This window comes from Fundulus heteroclitus, chromosome 2 (assembly GCF_011125445.2).
Source record: "Fundulus heteroclitus isolate FHET01 chromosome 2, MU-UCD_Fhet_4.1, whole genome shotgun sequence".
In the NCBI taxonomy this organism is placed as follows: domain Eukaryota; kingdom Metazoa; phylum Chordata; class Actinopteri; order Cyprinodontiformes; family Fundulidae; genus Fundulus; species Fundulus heteroclitus.
Window position 1 is genome coordinate 30,206,558 of NC_046362.1, and position 18,209 is coordinate 30,224,766.

The window sequence follows — 18,209 nt, forward strand, 5'->3', positions numbered from 1 at the left end:
TAGAAACACAAAATCTGTTCAATAAAACCTGTCTGACAACATGAAGGAGCATAGAAGAACGTTAAGAGCAAAACATTAAGCCCCGATCTAAAGAAATTAAAAAACAAATGACATAGTAGTTTTATCGTCTTGTATCTTCTATCAGTCTGGAAAGAATTTCAAGCCATTTATAAGGCTTTGAAACTCCAGTGAAGCACAGCGAAGCCTTTAGGCACATTCGGAGAAAAGTGGCCTGCCAACCAAAATTACAAACAAAAGTCCCCCAAGAAGTGGCAACAGAACCTAGAACATCTAAAATTCTGCACACCTTACTCATCGCACTTAAGGTCACTGTTTATGATTCAACTATATAGGAAAGAGCCTAGGCAAAAATGGCACCAAGAGAGAGTTCAAAGGTGTATAACCCTGCTAGGTAGAAATAACGCAAAGGCCCATGTCACATTACCCATGAAAACATCTTAATGAGCCCCAAGACTCTTGAGGATATATTCTGTAGATGAACAAAAAGGGGAACTTTTACAAAGGTGTGCATACTCACGCAGTACTTTAGGAAAAACAACATCATGCCAGCGGTTAACCATGGGGGTGATTGTGTGGGGTGAGTTTGCTCATTCAGGAGGTTCGGGAAGAGTTTCCATGACTGATGGAACCATCTGTAGGAAAAAAAAAACCTAATGTGATCATTAAACTGTTTCCAACTTTGGGTTTGTGAGCTGAAGCTCAAGCACACTTGGGTTATGCAAATTTCAAACCTACTAACACTCTCAGACAAAAACTGGTTCACCCCAAAGACAGAACAGCCAAACCACAGCTGAGCGGCGTTGTGTCTGCGGTCCAATACAGACTCCTACATCGGGAAACTAAACAACAGCTACATAAACGCCTGGAGCAGCACAGGAGGGCCAGCAACTTGGGGCAGGATTCAGTAGTCCACCTGCACCTCAAGAACAAAGGGCATTATTTTGACGACAATGATGTCCAGATTTTGGACAGGGAGAACAAATGTTTGAAAGAGGGATGAAAGAAGCCATCTTGGTCCAAAGACAAAAGCCATCACTAAACAGAGGGGGAGGATTGAGCTTCCAACTCCTCAGTGTTTACAGCTCGGTCCTCCAAAATGTTCCAGAGAAATTACATCAGCATCTCGTCATGATTCAGGTGACCAAGTACTCCACTCACACCAAGCAATAGCTTAACGACCCAGGACAGTGATGGTGGGTCATTGATTTGCATCTGACTTAAAACGCACCTAGGAGGATGAGCCTCCATGTCCTTAAAAACATCAGCGCTACAACTGTAGGTTGCTCAGTGCAAGACACCACAACTGAAAAAGACTCCTGGATAGGTGTGGAAACGTTTTCAGAAGGAACTGAGCGAAAGTTGGGTGCTTCCAATTTAAGTCTGTTTGCTGTTGCGATGCCCCAGATAACTGAGAATTTGCACAGGCATATGCGACAGTGTTTCAAAGCATATCTCTGAATTAATGAAAGGGCCGGACATTTTGTGCCATTCATGAACTACAACCTTCCAATGTGGCTGTAAAACAATCCTGTAAAAAAAATCCACAAAATTGACTGCAGCGATGAAGAAAGTATTCCCAGCCGTCGCAATAACTTAATGGGAATTGTTTTCACCAAGAATGGCGCAACTGATTATCAGGTTTAGGTGACAATTACAATAATCCTATGAAAACTGCATTTTTCCTTTACTCGGGTTACCTTTGATAAAAAAAATCATTTTTCATGGTCTGAAACAGTTAAGCTTAAAACAATAAAGAGAAATCTTTCATTAAATAAACACTTTTTCACAATGCTGTACCACATGTCTTAAAAAATGAAGAGCTGTAATAACTGCCCAGACAGCAACATGATGACTGCAAAGTTAAACAATAGATTGCTCAGAGTTTGTATCTGCAGTCTAGTCTTTTAACAACCTGGAAAAGTTTAATGCATAACTCGTGTGTATATATAAGAAATAGCTCGCTTGTCTATGGCTAACCTGCATATGAGCGGAATCAATGTAAGAAATAAACTGTAAAATATATCCCAGTTAGTTAGTATAAGTTTGTCAGGAAGGATGTGACAACGCTCATTTTTGACGTTTATTGTAATTTGTGTTTGAATTTAACTTTGCATTAAAATGCTAAATTACTCTCTATAGATGCAAACCCAGAGGAATAGACAACGGTACCTTCCCTAGCAAACCTGGTAAAGATGTGACAAAAGTGGAAAGAGCAGGAATGATTGGAAAGACTGTCACCTTGCTAAACATAATACTATACAGACTTTGGTGATTCTGAGGCATTAAAAATGATTGAGATTCTACAAGAACTTGCAGAAAAGCGGTCCATCAGTTATAAACAGTGGCCTCTCCTTTTGTTGAAAAGTTGGGCTGGGGACTTTAAAGGTTGTTTCTCTGGGCTTTCTTCTTCGACATGGATCCAATATTTCAGCAATCTGCTAAGCCAAGAACTCGATTAGCTCTGGACAGCCCTATGCCCTCCTCCTCCTTCAGCAGAAAAGCACACTTGAAGGAGATGTTAATGAATACAGGGAACTGATTTTCTGTCCATAATTTCTTTCTTTTTAAAATCCGATCCATTACTGCATACCACCAGAAACTTAAGAAAAATCAAAGAAAGCTTCACTATAGAGATATTGGCTGCAAACCATCAGAGGTCACTCGGCCCTCTCCACACTTAATGGTGGAGGAATAACATATGTATGATTTTACAAACATCTTCACAAAAACAGATGGCAAAAGCTTGAGGAGCCGAGTGGCAGCCTGTGCCATAGCATACTTAGGCACCAAAGAAACAGAAAATAATGGATTACTAATTCAAACATTTAAGGAAGCTTTAAAAAACCTGAGGAAGATAAGTATACATTAAAAATGCTTTGGTGATATATTGTTTATAGGAATTATTTGAGTTTCTAGTAATTGTAGGAGGATTTTGTAAACAACATTTATTTCAGCAGTCATAATCATAAAACGTGTGACTTTTGTTTTGACTGAGGTGCCATTATGGATGTGTTTTTAGCATATCCTTTACTACTCTTGTGTTCTGTTTTGTGGCTGTTGTGTCATCCTTGTCTTTTTTTCTGATCTCATCTTGTTCAGTCATGTCTCCTGTGTTCCTTTGTACGGTTTGTTTTGTTTCTGTGTCAATTCCCCAGCCATTATGTCTTAATGCCTCAGTTCACGCTCCCCTAACAGCTCTTCCACAATCATTTATCAGACTCACCTGTTTCTTGTCCCAGTGTTTTTACACCTAGTTTTCTCACAGTCACCATAGAACTCCCCTGTGCATTTTGTCCTCTGCATCCCCTCCTGTAAATTGCTTTATTTGTCATTAAAATCCATTTAGAGGGAACCTTGCCTGACCTTTGTCTGTGCTTGGGTCCTACATCTCCTTCAAATCGGGTAAATAGGACTTGTTTCCCCCCTACTCTACAATTGTGGTCAAATCAAAGATTGGATTTTTTCCAATTAATTAAATGTCAGATTACGCTAATGCAAAACAATATTTACTTCTTTGAAGAGTTTTTGCACATAGGGTGGAAAGAACATGTGGTTTAATTCCACAATTGCAACTGCACTAATGAGACAGATTGTGTTTAAGTGCTTTTTTATTTCTTAATAAAGCAATGAATAAAGCAGGAATAGTCAGGGCAACTAAACATCTTCAACACCATAACCAAAATAAAACAATGTCTGTGCAGCTATTGTCAAAACTGCATGTGACTGCTATTGCTTACCATATGTATGCATCATTTTAAATAGAGGTTTAAACAGCACAAAGCAGGGTTTTCCACATTGTCTTTGAGGAAACAGTGTTACACTACCACACTTTTATAAGAGGTAATTAAGCCTGCAACCTTCTGCAGCCTTACTCTTCTAGTAATGAATTCCCTCCTTTCAGGTGAATTACGTTGTCAAAGGTAATGTGAAACGGGAGAAAACCGGGAGGAACGCTGGACAAAGACAGCGAGGACGCCCACAGACTCCTATAGGTGAATGCTTTTTGGCGCTGAGCCCTTGAGACTGTGTAAGCAGCAAGGCACAATCAACTCAGACGTGACAGCAAAGGCAACCCACAAACTAAGTGCTACTTTTAGAAAGTCCCTCAAGCACAGCTCAGCCTCTTGATTAGGCAACCTATAACACACAACCATGCCCCAAGGAACCAGCACCTGTGCTAGGGGAGCAAGGAAAACAACAACAACATCACTGCAAGGCAGATGGAAAGTTACTGATGGCTGCTTGCTACATCTAATAATACTTGGTTATATAAGATATGTTTATTTAAGCTGAAATAGATTGCTCGGAATAAGTTAAAGAGGGCTGCAACCTCTAACCATTCCCAATGTCAGAGGACACCAATCTGTTTATTGCATTTACCAGTCTGTTTTAAACACAAGTGGATTTGTGTTTAGTGTAAAAAAAAATGATGGTTTATTTTTAGTTGTGAAGCAAATACATTCATGTATGATAAATGAAGTTATCCACTACGATCTGGTTCTCAAGCGCATGTCTCCAGCTGGAAATACAAAACGAATGTGTGTGTGTGTGTGTGTGTGCCTGTGTGTGTGTTTAGCAAAGTCAGGAAAAATATATTCTGATAGAATATCAGGTTGCCACCTATTATTACTACATTGTAAAACAAAATAAATAAATTCAGGTTAGATCTGATATGATACTTTTGATTTGTTCAGAAAGACAGTATGCCTTCGCTCAAAGAAGGTTTCTGTGACTGTATATGCAATCATGGCAAAAAAAGAGGTACAACCTTGCTGCCTCGGATTTAAGAGGCAACACAGAAGTCAGGTTCTACTAATCAAATGCCCTTGATTAATTGATTATTGTCTTATATTATTGTATTATAAGTGTGGCAAGGCAAATTTATTTATATAGCACAATTCAGTACAAAGACAATGCAAAGTGCTGTACATGATTAAAATATAGCTAAATAAAAGCAAGTAGGAACAAAATGTAGATAGAAAATAGAATAAAAGCAAGTAGGGATAGAATGTAGAAACAAAGAAGAACATTAAAAACAGTAAAACAGTTTAACTAGAACAGTCAAAGGCAATTTTAAACAGATGTGTTTTTAAAACCTAATTTAAAAGAACTCAGGCTTTCCGCACTTTTACAGTTTTCTGGAAGTTTGTTTCAGATAAGTGGAGCATAGGAACTAAATGCTGCTTCTCCTTGTTTAATTCTGGTTCTAGGTATGCAGAGTAGGCTGGAGCCAGAAGACCTTAGTGGTCTGGAAGGTTGATACACTGATAACAAGTCTGTGATCTATTTAGGTGTTAAGCCATTTAGGGATTTATAGACTAACAGAAGTATTTTAGAGAAGTCTATTTTCTGAGATACAGGGAGCCAGTGAAGGGACTTTAGAACTGGGGTGATGTGCTCTACTTTCTTAGTCTTAGTGAGGACGCGGGCAGCAGCGTTCTGGATCAGCTGCAGCTGTCTGATCCACTTTTTAGGCAGACCTGTGAAAACACCGTTGCAGTAATCAATTCGACTAAATATAAACGCATGGATTAATTTTTCCAGATCCTTCTGAGACATCAGTCCTTTAATCCTGGAAATGTTCCTCAGGTGATAGAAAGCCGACCTTGTAACTGTCTTTAGATGTTTTTGGTGTGAGCATCTCTAAAAACAGATGTTAAGGCAGTTTGACAGTTAGTTGCATTAACTCAATGTCAATACATAAAGACATCAGCAATGAACTTAGAACAGCAACTGTTGCCACCCATGAAACTTGGAAGGTCCAGTTTCCAAATAATTGGGTGTCCATCATTCTACATTCTACAGGAATAGATGTCCGGACAAATTCACTCTGAGGTCACGCCATGCAATGCTCGCCTTAGATTCTGCAGGGTTCAGTTTGTTAAAGTTCACGATAGAACAGTAACAAAACGGCTGAATAAGTATGACTTATTTATGGAGTTAAATAAGGAAGCCTCATTTCTCTATATATCACATGTCAGCCTGATTTAGGTTTGCAAAGATGCATCTGTATGAACCCCCAGACATCTGCAGTAATGTCATTTGGGCAGACGAGAACAAAGTACAGCTGTATGGCCATAGTGCTCCGTAGGATGTTTGGAGAAGACCATGTAATGGTATCAATTGCCAGCATTGTGCTGGAATGGTGATGATTTGGCCTTTTTTTGCAGTTACAGGATCTGGGGACATTATTGTCATTGTAATGATCCTAAACCTCCCTGTATACCAAATTATTCCGGGGTCAAATGTGATGCCATCAGTCCAACAGCTGAAGCTGGGCACCAACTGGGTCAATTGACCATTCAAAGTCAGTTAGAAATGCAGCAGCTCAACTTGAAGACAGTCTGTAATCATCTGTCCCTGACTCTCCTGTCCTTTTATTCCTTTTCACCTCTTCCTCCGTCATGTGTGGCAATAGTTTGTACATACCATAACAGCAATAAAAATAAATCATCAATCGTTGGGTGTCAAGCGAGGATTTATATGTGTAAGGCAAACATGTACTCAAGTCTTGATGCAGTTTGTATGTCATTACATGAGTTTTCACTTTATTAGTGAGCAGGCTGGTGTGATTAAATGCTTTACTGAAGAGGAACACATTGTTATTGGTTAGTTAGCCCTGTTACCAAGCACAGCAATATTTGCAAATCTGACTGATTATGTAAAGACACACATAGAAATACAGAACCTTTTCTGAAAGTGCAGCTTTTTTTCCAGCAACTGTTACATATGCTGTGTTTTTTTTTTTTTTAAAGAAATCCTGAGACCATTTCTGGTAACCATTCTGCTGCTGAATGAATATCCCATACTCCAGCTTCGACTCTCAGTGCAGCTCATCAACTGCTCCTAACAGAAAGTGCTCAGAGTAACCGTCAAGGAAAACGAGAGCCGAACTTGCTGGGGAATATTTCCTCTGACAAGCTGAGGTTAGTGCCAAGAGACTCTGAAAAGTAATCAGTTTGCATACATCTGCAGAAACGGCTCCGCACTCTGAATTCATTAAGTCTACCTATAGGTGGCTGGTGCAGGAATTGTTCTATTCAGAGTGCATAAATGATAATGCAGTATAATTAAGAAACATTTTTAGCCATGAATTTTTGAGAACAACAGAGACCTGTTGCTTCCCTGTTATTTTCCTGAGGGAAATATCACACTAATAAACACAATTTTGTAAAAAAAAAAAAAAAAAAAAAAAAGAAAAAACGACATCTGCATGTACCGAGGCTAATTTAATTAATGCTACAGTGTTGTCAGAGTTTATAGTTATGGCTACAGTATCATTGGTAATGCATTTAAACCAAATAGTTTATCTCCATAAAGAATACTACATTGCTTTATTTAAACTATATTTCTTCCTCCTTGACTAGCAGCTCATACAACTCAAACTACAATAATTAACACAGATCAATACACAGGGTCTAACTGTAGTGATTTGTGTTCAGGACCCGATAATTCACTCGTACACAAAGAACAGATTTTTATTATACCTTTATTTTTGCAGGCAAGTCATTTAGAACAAGTTCTTATTTACAATGACGGCCTGACAAGTGGAGTAACCACTTAGGAAAAGGGAAGTAGGGCTAAAATAAATAAATAAATAAAAGGTTTATTGAAGCAAAAGGTGAAGCTGGTCTCCAGTAGAGTATCGGATGGCTTCTTAGAAGCCGAAGATGCATCCCACACATGGATTAATGCTGGGAGAATGGTCCGGGGACAGCCCAGGGTCATACATGATTATTTGGAGGTAAGCAGAAGTAACATAGGGGTAATCCAAAGGTCTTTGTCCAGAATCTGCTCATGGGTCTTGTTCCACAAACACAGAGAGCCAGAGGTAACAGAGAAGGCTAGGCAGAGAGGATGAGTCAGGTACAGGTAACTGTCCAGAATCTGAAGACTAAAACGAGAGAGTCGGACAGGGTCGAGGCAAACAGGCAGGAATCCACAAAGACGATCAGAGTCACACATAGGCAGTTAGTCAAGGACCGCTGGGAGGTCTACTCACAGCAATGTTTTTTGATAATCTGGCGCCTGCACACTGGGGAAGCCAGGTATAAATAGTGCTCCACACAGGTGTGGCAGCGGCAAAAATCAGAGCAAGACACAGAATCACAACAAAAGCTGTAAATATTACACTAACAAAACAATAATTACCGAAATCTAAAGAATAACACTAAAGTGAGAACATTTATCAGTGATCCGAAGTAAAAAAAATCCCCCATTACATTACAAAGCAGAGTCGGAGTCTCTTTGAGTGGTTGACACCCCGCATCCAGCTGCAAAGTTTAGATTTTTTAACTCTTTCTTCAGCCACCCTTGAGGCGCTTAACGCTCGTCAAACCTAATTAGCTGCACGAAACGTGCAGAAAGCTTCAAAACGTGCAGTGCAAGCTGCCCATGATGTACGACAGGACCTCTCGAAGCCCCCCGAGGTACGTCCACGTAGACTTTGAATGTAAACCCCTGACACTCAAAAGCTGTTTGGTCGGGACACATTAGCCTCTATAGTCTTAAATACAAACAACATTATAAACACATTGATCGATCGATTAGTTCTTACCTTGGTCTCTGTTTCCATTTATGAACGGGACATTTTTTTCTCTATGGTGTTCTGATATGAGGCTCCTAGAGTTGCTGTTGATCGGGTTATTTAATTAATAACAGTTGGTATTCGATCACCCCGAGTTACCGCTTTACAGCGAGGCATTGGGGAGGGGTCAGGCTCGATCCGGCATTATTTAGTAGTGATTTCATAGTCGGCATCTGGCTTTCTGATAGTTCTGCGATACTGCCGGTAGACGGCGCCACGTCTGTTTATATCTTCTCATCGCGCCTGTTGCTGTGGTTCTATTTAGGCTCAAAAAGGACAATCAAAACACTATCAGGATGGACACTTAGTGTGTATCACCTTATTTTATCATGATCAAATGGCTTTTGGTCTTTTTTAATAAGCATATAACATGGCTATGTAACTTTAACTTAAAAATATTTCAGTCAACAATTTGGTTCTCAAACAGTTTTATGTTTGAGAACAAAGGAATTTGGAATAAGGTCAAATTAGCCATAACTAATTTAGGAAATACAACTGACATGTAGTCAGACCTATTCAAAGGCAAATCAGAGAGGTAGATAAAACCTTATTTGACAAAATAATAATTCAAAGAATTATTTTTCAGATTAGAAGTCATCAGTCTTTAGATGATTGATTCTAAACTGAGTCTTTATTCAAAACCCCAGTGGCGCACAGTCAATGGGCGGAAGTGTCTTGGAAGTAGGGTTGCCAACTGTCCCGTATTAGCCGGAATGTCCCGTTTTGGGGCCAAATAAAGTAAAGTCAGCAGAATGTGGCTGCTTTAGGCTTCTCAACCTGGATCGCGACTGGATCTAGCTCCATTCCCTCTGGGGGAAACCTATTCTGAGTGTCTGGTTTAACTCTTTTCAAAAAAGCTTACAGAGACAGGTCTCAGACACCTGTCGTTAGTTACATTTACAAGGACAAAAGTAATCAGAATAAAGGGCCAATTGAAAATAAAAAAGCATCATGTAAACAAGCATATCAGAATATTATAATCGGATTAAGCTCAAACAGAATGAAAATGTAATCCGAATGAGAGGGGTGGTTTATGCCTATTGATAACCTGATCAAAGTGCAGATAAACGCTTGTCAGGCTCAAGTTACTCTGAATGTGGTAAAACTGACCCAAGTGCCCATGTGCGCAATGTTTCCATCTTGGTGAGTGGTGTAAATACACCGGGAAGCAAAACTGTTGAGGTTCCAGATAAATTGACTGAACTTATATTGTGCTTTTTCAGTCATACTGACCACTCAAAGAACTGCACACTAGAGCCACATTCACCCAATCACTCTCTCTAACACACACATATTCATACACCGATACACAGCTCAGTAAGCAACTTGGGTTTAAGTGCCTTGCCCAGGGGCACAGTGACATGTGACAGGGGCAAGCTGGAATTGAACCCACAACCTTCCAGTGGCAAGACAACTACTCAACCGATCAAGCAACAGATTCGGATGACAAACAAACTCGTATAATACTGCTTTGTTTGCCTAGATGGAAGTATTTCTTCTGTGTTATTTTAGGGGAATTTGATAACTGTACATGTCATCCATCCATCTCATCCATTTTCTGACCCGCTTAATCCCCCGTGGGGTCGCGGGGGTTGCTGGTGTCTATCTCCAGCGTTCACTGTACATGTCAGAGTGGTTCTATACTGAATACAGCCAGGTGCGTATAAATGCACATTATGATCGGATTAATTGATTGTATGCCCATATAAACGGTAAAATCTGATTATTTAATTTGAATATATTTTAATCTGATTTCGAAATTTTGCGCATGTAAACATAGCTAGAGTCTGCTTCAGTTGTTCGTTGCTTAGAGAAACAGACCATACTTCACTTTTGATCCAAGATTGAAGAAGTGTCTGCCTGCCAGAAACATATGTGCTCTCCTCCTTCAGGGTTGTCCCGAGAGAGGTTGGTCTACAGTCTGAAAACACAAGGCTCCATCAGTGATTCATCCATATTTCATACTCCAACCAATGCACATTTCCTCTCACAGAAGTGAGGCACAACAAAAGAATAAAAAAACAAAATCAGCCCTTTAAACAGACTGGTCCTATAGTTTTCAATTCCGGTCCTCAGGACCTACCTCTCCTCCATGTTTTAGACGTTTCTCGGCTCCAGCACACCTGAATCAAATGATTGCATTACTTCCTCAGCAGCCATCAATGGCTGCTGAGGCCTCCTCATCAGCGATTTATTTAAGTCAGGTAATGTGGAGGCAGGGAAACACCTAAAACATGTCTTTTAGGTGTTTCCGAGGACCAGAAGTCAAAATCACTGGACTGGACCACAGATTGTACATATCACATTCTAAAGATCTTCAGTGGCACTAAACCCAGCAACAGCACAGCTTTGAAAATGATGAGTAATTTTTTTTCCCCTGCTGAACCCTACAGCACTGGCTCACTACGGTGGAAATACCAACATGGCAGGATTTTTTCCCCCCACCTGCTTTCAAGCATCACTTAAAAATCCCACATCATCTGCTGAATTTAGAAAGAGTTGGAGGTGTTAGAGGCCCTGGGAGAGGCAGGAGCAGAAAGCGATAAAAAGATCAAATCCAGACAAACGGCTTCAGTTCAGTAAAATGACTGAAGGCAAACTAGTCCTGGAGGTGTTTTCCACCTGAAGGGCAGCTGGAGAAGACAACTAGACCCTGTTGACCTGGCTGTCGCTACTGACTGCGAATGTTAGTCAGCGGCTGCTGAAGAGTGACAGGAAAAAAGTCTTAAACTTCTTAAGAAGGAGCACTTTTCCCCCAACTCCAACAGAATAAAACAGCAACATCTTTCATCTCTATCACTTACTCCCATTGATTCCCTGTCACGATTATGTATTTGCAGTAGTTATCTTGCAGCGTCTGTACTGAAAGATATCCTGTGTTATGTTCGTCCACCACAACATGACTCGGGAGCCATTATTAATTTCAAAGTAGTGCGAAGCAAAAAAACATTTCCAATATCAAGACTGACAACAACAAATTATCCTCTCTGGCATCTACTCAGTCAGTCCCGGACTCAACAAAACTATCTCTTACCCTCGCCATATTTTTGCGTTTTCTCTCTGGCTTTCATTCTTGTCCTTACAAACTTCAAGTGCCTCTGAAAAAAAAAATCTTCATCCATTAAAATCCCGACCGACTCTTTGTTGCCTTTGAGCTCGAGCAGCCACATTGTTATCAAAAATGTTCACTCAGTTTTGTGTTGTTTCATTTTCTGAGGACAGCTCTGTATCAAAGGGCTCTGTATCTGCCTCCAACATGCAGAGGTGCGCAGCAAACTCTGTAAAACTTTCCACTCGCACCCATTTTCGAATGTGTTGTGGAAGTGGAAGCTTTTACTCAAACTGCAGATCGCACTATAGCTCATTTAGTTTGATAAATACCTTTTGTAAAAGACCTTCATGTTTCCTACAAAATAAAAAATTCAATTACTCAGAAGATTCACTGAAAGGATTAATTTTTTTTTTGGTTTTGAGTAACATCTTGAATAAGCGGGGCCTTGGATTTTTAACAAGATGTGCTGCAGATGCTTCTAATTCTCTGGAAAATCTTCTCACCATCTTCATGCATAGTTTTAATGAAAAATTATTATCCATGTCACATTTCAGTACTTGGAGTACACAAATGACAGACACAACATAAAAGTCACAGACAATCTTTCTCCTTTGACCTCTGTTTCATTTGCAAAAGTAAGCCAATACTATTCTGTGTTTCCTGATCACATGACTTGGTCGACACTTGGTTTTCATTTTGCCAATAATAACTCCTATTGTATTTGCAATGTATTCACATACAATCTTGTGGAAAAGTTTTTTTTTTTGCTGCATTACAGATTTCTTCTGTTTTTGATTCATTTGCACACCTAAATGTTTCAGATCACCAAGCAAATTTTATTACCTAAGTAAAAAACAACAGAAGAGGTCCAGTGGCCTTCTATTTACACACTTAGGATTGTTGTCTTTGGGTACCTGACGTTTTAGAACTAAACAGCAGTTTCAAATGATTATTCCATCAATTAAATGACAGAAAAGTTGATAGACCTGTCATGGTAACACAGTATTTTCTCTCTCTGTTAAATCATGAATTAATTGGGATTAACCCCATTTTTAGGAAAGCTAATATTTAATCTCACAAGGCCCAATCAGGACTGATTCCTGCTTGAGGTGTAGAGTCATGAAAAAAAAATCACTTAAACGGGCCATAAGAAAAGATTACTTTTTCTTTTTAGATTTTGGGGGTATAGTATGATCTGTTGTGCACAGATGAGAATGTATGAACGTCAAAAGTGAATACCAAAGGACCTGCTCAGGGGCAATCAGCTTTGTTGCTTTGCTCAAAAACGGTCAGATTGGAAAACATTTTTTTTTTCAACGTAGGTTGTCTTTCTATGTGATTCATATTCTCCAATCAGAGCACACCATCAAGCACAGAGCAGTCTCATATGTTGACAATGGGTTCAACCCTTCAGAAGACAACTGGCTGTTCTCTCTGCAACATCTCTCTCCACACCTATAGCACCTGGACCTTCAGAAGACATTAAAGCTAGGGTATCTTAACTTGTATCCACTCTGGTTTTATTACTTTCTACTGACGCCTTCATCTTTTTCTCATAAACATGAAGACGGTTTGCTTCATGCGACTCACAGAATGATTGCCATGTGGGACAATTAACAGATATGGCGATACCGCTAGAAGTTGAGGGACAGAGGGGAATGAAAGCAGGAACAAAACTCCATGCCCTTCGGACCAAAGGGCTTGGATTGGTTTGAGTTTTTACAGGCCTGCAGCTCCCACAGAAAACAATTTTTAATCTCCTTTTTGTGAATACATAATGTATTTACTACTTTCAGGATGGAAGGGCCATTTTACCCAACATTACAAAAAGTGTAGATAGGATTACCAACTATAGCTTTAAGAGAGTGACCACAAACCTCAACCTCATCCATGAGGTCAATATGGATGAACTTGATGATGAATGCTCCGCAGCAAAATCCATTCTTATGAGGGACAAAGAAGATGCTGAACATGAATAGAAGTCCCAAGGTGTGGCTGTCAGGTGGGTAGCTCTCTGTGAAGAAGCTGACCTGCCTAACTGACTATAATCAGCCACATCCTGAGCATCCCAGCCTCCACAGGATTTGTGGAAATAATATTTTCCAGAATGAACAACAAATGAGTGACCGCAGGAACAGCTGCTCCATGGAGTTCATGGGGAGTGGCTCCTGATTGGCCTCAACCTTGACCAGAGTTTCACTATAGTTATTAGAAAGACAACGAGTTCCTGCTGCAACGAGTACACTTGAAAAAAGAAGAAACTCTGGAAGACAAGGAAATCAGTTGACTGTTTAAAACTGTTCTGTCCCATAGACAACTGTTTCTGATGAACCCAAACCTGTTGAGGGAAGACATAATATTTCACACTTTTCTTATTTGGATAAGCAGGTAGCTATTTGTCAGTGTTTTAGTTCTTTTTTGTATAGATTTTCTTCTTTAAGTAAAAATGTCCAAAGGGTTCACAAAGATAGTCCCTACAGCAAGAACAGCTGTGCACTTTAAAAACTACTTTAAGTTCTCAATTCATTTAGCTTGTATTTTAAAAGTAAGTTTTTTGCACTCTCCACATAAGCAGATTCCTCTCAGGTCCTTGGGCAACAGTCATGCAGTAGATCATACAGTATCTCATTAACTAGGTTAATTGTGCAATAACTGAGTGCATATGGCAATCTGTTATATCGTTTTCTCATTGTTTTTAAACAGGGATGCTGATAACTAAGACTTTGTGTTGCCTAATTTAATAACACTTCATATGCAGCAATGTTTGATAACTAAGCATGCATTGAATATAAAGCATTTCAAGCTGTATGTATAAACCTTTCACAAAAAAAAAAAAAAACTAGCATAAATAAAATATACCACTGCTGTGGGCTCCCACCCCAATAAAACTTGGGCAACTCTGGCTGTTGAAGTTATGGCGTTGAGAAAGTGTGGTGAACATTTCTTATTTTCATTTCTGAAAAGGGGAATTGGCGGTAGTTTTTGCCATCAAGGATGAGATTTGACAAGCATCTCCTGCTAAAGGTAACGCTGAGGCACTCTTGCTAAAGGCAGAGTGGATGTCGAAGGTTCGTCTGTCCTGCAGCCCACATAGGCTCAGTGTGACTAACACTAAACGGGCTTCCTACAGAACCAATTAAAAGATTCTCTCAGATGTGGGGCAGGGGAAAATGCTGTGAAAACTAGTCAGGGAACCGTATTCCTGTAATGTCAGCTAGAAACAGGGTGAGCTTACTCAACACAGGAAGTAAGTTATAAATATTAATATTTAGAGGAAATTAACTAAGGCTCCTTTTGTTAAGGTTGCGTATGCACCCTACCCCATCCTCTCTGACCCACTGGCCAAGTGTGCTGCCACATGGTCGCACAACCTATTATTAGGTTTTAGGGACGTATTTTTCTTTTTACATCACAGCCAGGTGAGTTTTTAGAGTCTTATTCGTTTGAAAACTGTTATACCGTGCCGACTGGTGAGTCTAGTCCAGCATTCTCTGTTCTCTGTTTGCCTGTTGATCTGACCCCATTTGCCTTCGGATATCTGAGCCAGCCAGACCCCTGATTTGCCCGTTTTCCTGCCTGTTCTGATCGCCTGCCTGTTTTGCCTAACCTCTGCCTGAGCTGATCGTCTGCCTGTTTTTGCTTGTCCCCTTTCGGATCTGACTGCCTGCCTTTGTTGCCTGACCCTGTTCTGTCCCTGGTCTGGCTGAGCCCGCCTGATCTCTGTCTGTTTGTTCTGTCCTCACGTTACCGACCTTGGATCTGTTCTCTGACTCTGCTTCCGGATTCTGCTCTGGACATTCCCGCACATCTGATCACCTGTTTTGACTTAGGACTGTTTTTAACCTCGGACTCTGATTTACCCTTTTTTTTTGCCATCATGCCTGTCATCCCGATTCCGACCATTGCCTCTCATGTTAATAAACTGTCTTAAACATCACCTATTTGTCTGGTTCGAATTCTGGGTCCGTGTATTCCATTCCCGACAAACGAAACCCAAACCTCCAGGATCATGGCACTGATTTTCAGATTTCTTTTGTCCGATTCTTACGTGTGTGAATATGTGTTATCATCCATGCCCAGTTTAGGTTTTGTTTCTAGTTTTCTTTTAGTTACTCTGGCTAACAATATTTGGACATACTGCATCTGCAACAATATTCTATTTTTTCCCCAAAGAGAATTGTTCACCAGTCCTTAATTTGGGTTGGGTCTTTCCTCCAACCAGCAGCCATCCAAACTATGTATTTAAAGAGTTGAAACCTCGAAACATCTTGAAACCGATCCCTCAATGCAACCGTAAATGATTCACAGAGGTGCAAAATGATCAAAAAGAATCAAAAGAATCAAGACAGGCCCACTACTTACCCTTAGAAAATGACACCACGGCTTCTGTCCTTAGCTGCGTCCGTTTCTTTTGCAAAGCCACGGACAGAGCTTTGCTGCAATTTGGGATGCACACCTACTGCAGAAGTTTAAAATTGCTCCTTCTAAGCCTGGTTGTGCTCTTGTTCTTGTTAAAATGTAATTGTTTGCTCAGCAAGAGAGAATGCTGCCCAGTCAGCTGCTCTTTCTGATTGGTTATACACCTTGAAACATAACTTTTTAAAAAGCTGTTTGAAGATATGCAATTTGACATATCTTTGTTATTTTATTGTTTGGTTATATTCTTTGGCTGCCCCTGTTCTTTATTTGTTCAAATTAGATTTTTTTTTTCTGGTCAGCTGTTTTCCACCAGTTGATTCAGCAATTTGCAACTTTAGCTGCAATCACATCCCCCACATATAAGCTTCCTGGTTCAATTCACGCTGTGATCAGATCCTGTAGAAAGTGGAAGTTCTCCCAGGTGTTATATCTGTGAATCTGTTATATCTCGTGTTTCAGTGCTTCAGTGTCTTTTTGTTCGAAGTTGTCTGTTTTTTTTAGTCAGATTTTATCTTTTTTCAATACCATGTTTTTTAACCCTGCCTAATTACCTCCTTCCAACTGATATTGCACAGACTTAAGATTTTAAATAGGATTGATGTTACAGTCATTTGTACCTTGTCATTTCTTAGTAAGTGATGTCAAATTAAAGTGCAAATCGATATTTTGATCAGCTCATTGTGTATTGTAAAATCAGAGATGCTGACTTTGTATACTTTTTATAGTATCCTTTCCTTGTCCATAATGTTATTACATGTGAATGAGTTAGTTATTCCAGTATGACACTATTCAATGTTGGTTTGCCCTGTAAATTGGATATGTGTAACAGTTGCATGTGTTCGTTATTTTAATGGTGAGTTTTGGGAGAATATGAGTCTTTTTTGTTGCAGTGTTGTTAGAATCTACTTTAAGTGTTTTATGTCAAAAGCATATTTCTCTGTCACTTTTGAGATAACACAGGCTAAAATAATAGAGCCAAAGAGGGTTATCAAAAGGTACATGTTGTCTCTCTTTGCTAAATTGGGACACTTAACTGGAGCAGAGCGTTCAGCAAAGTTACACATGGGGCATAGGCATGCGGCTATATTTGGGTCCTTGCTAAATGTTTTGTCATATTTATAAGAAAGACATTTCCCTGGATTTCCACATAGTTAGCACATCTCTTCACTGAGGTCAATGTCTACAGGCTTTATTTGTCTGTGCTAATTCAAAATACGTAATCTCAAAGCACTTTACAATGTCAATTCATACAGACAGACTGGTAAAAAAAGAAAAGGTTATCTAAAGACAATCAATAGATTACATTATATTTACATCATTTTAAACATAAACTATGTTTACATGGACAAAAGTAATCTGAATAAAGGGCCGGAATAAAAATGTCTCATGTAAACACGGTTCACGGCAGTCGGAATATTGTGATCAGATTAAGATCAATTGTATTAAGATTGAGGTTTATGCCGATCCTTAATCCAAGCAGAGTCCGTATTAACACTTCAGATCATGTCATTCAGATTGGGGCAAACTGCCCTGACTGCACATGTGTACCCTATGTTCCTCATCCTGTAACACATGTAACAGCATGTGTTGCTTTGGTCTGTGGCTTAATTAGGGAGTACAGCACCATCATTACCATTCTTAGAACCTGCCGAGGGTCCATTTTGGGTGCTCAAAAGTTTCTTTGTGTATTATTGTTCAATAAAGTTTGAACAACAACACTTTATTTTTAACCGCAGACGGATATATGACTATTTCCATCAAAGTGCTTTTATTCTGAAAAAAGCCTTGTGCATGTAATTACACGTCATGGTCAGATTAATTCATCTGGTGGCCATATGAACAACATATTTGGATTTTTTTTTTCTTTTCAATCCAGACACATTTCAGTTCTATAAAGGAATAAACATGGCTGCTGACTTGCAGCATTCACTCCCCCTGGACGACCACGTAGCCACAGTGGACAGTCACTTGCATTGTCTCGTTGACTTTGCAGCAATCCCTCATCCCGAGCATACATGTAGCAACAGCAGAAAGAAGAACTCCCTGATTAACAGGAAGAAACCTTCAGGAGAACCAGGTTTGATGTGAATGGCCAAATGCAACAACTCACCGGGGGTCTGAGAAGACAGA